Raw genomic sequence first — 4,262 nt, forward strand, 5'->3', positions numbered from 1 at the left:
ATGCTTGCAAGGGGTATAATCACAAGTATGTATTAGTCCTAGGAAGGGCGGTGCATTAGCATAGGTTCACCCACACAACACTTATCAAAACAATGAAGATTAATCAGCTATATGAAACGAAAGCACTAGACTAAATTCCCGTGTGTCCTCAAGAACGTTTGGTCATTATAAGTAAACAAACCGGCTTGTCCTTTGTGCTAAAAAGGATTGGGCCACTCGCTGCAATTATTACTCTCGCATTTTACTTACTTGTACTTTATTCATCCGCTATATCAAAACCCCTCGAATACTTGTCTCGTGAGCATTTACGGTGAATCCTTCATCGAAACTGCTTGTCAACACCTTCTGCTCCTCGTTGGGTTCGACACCCTTATTTATCGAAAGTACTGCGATACACCCCCTATACTTGTGGGTCATCAACGCTCGCCGTCGCCTTCCACGCCGCCGGCTTCATCGTCGGAGATGGACGTGGAGCCGGGCGTGCGGTTCGAGTTCGTCCTCGTCCTCAAGGGCGACCCGCGCGGCATCCAGAGGCTGCCGAGACTCCTTCGCCGACTACGTCGCCGGCGACGACCGCCCGTGCACGATGCATCTGCGGAGGCTGCGTGCGGCTACTACCGGTGGATCGTCGACGTGATCTACGATGCGCGCGGCAAGATGTACCTCAACATCGGCTAGGAGAAGTTCGCGCGGCACCACAGCCTCGAAGCCGGCTTCATCCTCCTGTTCTCCTACTTCGGCGACAGGGACATGAGCGTCAAGGTCTTCGACGAGACGCGGTGCCGCCGGGACTACCACGGCGACAGCACCGACGAGGAGGACGACTGAGTGTTCTTTCTTCGCAGCGAACACGTGCACGGAGGTTTCCGGATGTTCGCCTCATCGGTAAAACCAACAAGGGCACCATCCTCCCGCTGGATTTTCCGGCTTAGGTGACCTGGGTGTGCCCTCGAGTGTTCTTTCTTAACAGCGAACACAGGAAACCTTCGATGCACGGGCTAGTTAGATTTAGTTTCTTTGCAAAATTTTATATTTGTGTCCACAACGGTTCAAACTATGTATTAGTTTGTGGAAAACCACCACGTTCCCAATTATGTATTAGTTTGTGGAAATTGAAATAAAAATGCCAAAAAAAAGTATTTTAAATGTTTGGGGGCGGCGTTTGGGGGACGCGGCTGGGGAGCGACGTCCCCCAAAGGCGGCACGAACAAAACACGTCCCCCAAACGCTCAATCCGGCGCGGTTTGGGGGACGCTTTGGGGGACGCGGCTGGAGATGCTCTGAAGTTGAACTTGGGCTGGAACTTGTAGCAGAGCAGCAGGATGAGGCGCCGGAGGAGCTTGCAGTGGTACTTGGCCTGGAGCAGCAGCAGGATGAGGCGCCAGAGGAGCTTGCAATGGTACATTGAAAGTTACTCTCCCTTTTGCATGTTCTAGTTGTGCACCTTGCATATGCTTGTACATAGTGCTCCGACTTGCTTTAACTTGATAAATAAAGTCTATGTATGTTGGGTTACACAGGTTGTTGTGAGTGATTAATAGACTATCCCATTTTAGGTGAGTGATATGCCTTTGGGAATATCACAACCCTAAACATGTGTGTACATGAGGAATGCCGCTTAGTATTGATATTGCAAGATTATATAGTCTCTATTTGGTATGTCATCATCATGAGAAATTCAAATTCTAATGTCCATTAATTATCTCTTGTTAGATCTTTTTTGCCTCTTTTGAAAATAAATTCTTTATCACATTATGGGGGATTAATAAGCTTTGTGCATATTACAAGCCTAGAAAATGTGAATATTTGAGGTTGTGTTACATAGAATGGATATTGTAAATTATCTCTCTCCTATGTGGCATATTTTCTCAAACAAGTTCCAATTTGTTTAAATGGCTTCATTGCTGATATCTTTGTGGATCTTACTTATGAGTGCTTTTCTTGGCATGGTTTTTCACAACATGTCCCTAAATACACTTTTGAGAAACCATGTGCTTCAAATTATGCTATTAATTGCTTTGCATGTTGGTATGACTAATTGAAGCTATCAAAAACTCTCTTTGCATGATGGTTAACTCTTATCTTTTACCATATGATTTATTTGTTGTAAATATAATCTTAAGTATATTTACAAACTACCAACGGGAAATATTTCCTAATACCTCTTGTCCTAGGATAATTGCAATCTATTATGAGGTAAATATTTATTGATCATATTATATTGACTCTTGTGTTTAATTACCTTATTTATTTCTATGAATTTATTGTATACCAACTTGTGGATGTGTATACCAACTTGTATATTTTTCCGTCGATGTTTGAAAATATAGAAATAGCGTTTTGAAATTTTCAAAAAACGAGCAGAGTGGTGCTCAGGTGATGTTGCGGTTCTCGTTCGAGAGGACCTTATACTTGGATGCATGAGAGGATCTTCACTAGATACGCACTCCTTCCTCGTTGAACACGCTTGTGGAACGAGGGGAAAATACCAACAAGAATATCCAAAAATAAAAAAAAGGTTTCAGGCGACGCGGGGGGGGGGGTTTCGACACCATACTCACTAGATGACTAAACCCATTTTTGGGGGTAGTGACCCCTTGTTTTCTCTCATCTACCAAAGTATGGGTCCTCTAAACCCCACGATCCATATTCGTAAAAAACGTGTAGGAGAGAACAAGGCCCGAACGGTACATTCCCTACCCGAGCAGTTGACAAGCTCCTTCCCGGGCCTGATGTTGTCGGCGATTATCGCAGCCGGAGCGTGTTTCCTAGCCTCCTTACCACCACTCCATTCACTATCCACTCTTTTGTTAATACACCACAAACATAGTGACACCGCCCCTATCAAGTGTGTCATTTTGAAAAGATCCTTCAAGCTCCCTCAAATTTGGTATAGGGGCTTGGTTGGACATGTAGACTCTCCTTACCATAGATAGTGAATCGTTTTTGGCTTCGTCGGTTGATATTGTGTAGTCCTGCATATTTGATGCTTTTGGCCAGTGTAGGTGACTCTTGTCACTTTGACCTTATGTTGTTCTTCTCTCCTATTGTGTGAAGGCTTCTCATATGAGGATCTATATAGTTTGCTCCGGCCTTTCGGTGCTTCATGTATTTTGCTACGGTCTTCTACTCTTGATGTGTCCAACAGCTCGGGTTTTCAGGTGGATCGACTCTAGGCCGCCTTTCAACAATATGGACACCCCCTTTTTAGCACGGTCTCAAATTTGTCATCATCCATGGCTCACCACCCCAGTTTGTTATTGTTCCTCTTTTAACTTGCCTTTTCTTTCCATATGGCACGAGTGTGTCCTCCTATAATTTGTCTCTCAGCGAGAATTTTGGCACAACCTTTCAAAAAGAGATGGACATACTCCATCCGTCCCTCTTTAGGTGGTGCAAGTGTTTTTCGTGCTCAAAGTTTGGCCATCAGTTTGACCAACAAAACATGAATCATATTCATATATTGAAATAAAGTTTCTAATGGCATAATTTTGATGACAAGTGACATATATGTTATTGGCCAAATTAGTAATCAAAATAAAAGAAACACGCAATGGAACATGGAATGCTGAGCAGATACGCCTAGCAGATAAAATGCAGGAGCTGCAGACTACATCCTCGACCTTTAGAAAGTGCTTTTAACTCCCAAGCTCCACTGTTCTCGCCAAATTTGTTTTTCAAGATATTTTTACAAGTTATTAAAAAATCTGAAAATAGATCTGGAGGATTTCAGTAATACATCTCACAATCATGCAAAATCACAACCCGAAATTCTTTTTATTTTATGCTAGACAAAAATGACAAAATCTAGCATGTTTTGGAGCTTTGAATAGTGGAAAGCGGAATCTTTTTTTAGAAAATTTTAAAATTCAAAAAAATATATATTATTTTAAAAAAAAAGGAGGTCACTGCGTTCCCAGGCTCTTTTACCGTTACGCAGGTACCTGAAAACTAAATTTCGTGAGTGAACAAAATCAATTAGGCACCAGTGGTCTAGTGGTAGAATAGTACCCTGCCACGGTACAGACCCGGGTTCGATTCCCGGCTGGTGCATTTTTCGGTCGTTTCTCTAATAATGTCTGTTTGCGTCGCTCTGTGCGGGAGGATCCATATTGTTTTTAACCACGATATTTTTCATTCAAGTAAAAGCACAATATAGAGTACGGAAATAATAAAGGAGAAAAAGCCCTAGGCTACTTACAGCCTGATGGCCCGTCGAATGACTCTACTAAAGCCCTCGACTCCGCTGCCTTCTCCTCCAG

The 4,262-nt window shown here is 43.2% G+C and overlaps 1 non-coding gene across 1 annotated transcript; it reads left to right on the top strand.

Moving 5' to 3' along the window:
- Positions 1–3,982: 3,982 nt before the first annotated feature.
- Positions 3,983–4,053, top strand: TRNAG-GCC. Its single transcript has one exon. It is a non-coding gene; the product is annotated as a tRNA-Gly (tRNA).
- The last annotated feature ends 209 nt before the right edge of the window (positions 4,054–4,262 follow it).

This window comes from Lolium rigidum, chromosome 3, assembly GCF_022539505.1.
Source record: "Lolium rigidum isolate FL_2022 chromosome 3, APGP_CSIRO_Lrig_0.1, whole genome shotgun sequence".
Taxonomy (NCBI): domain Eukaryota; kingdom Viridiplantae; phylum Streptophyta; class Magnoliopsida; order Poales; family Poaceae; genus Lolium; species Lolium rigidum.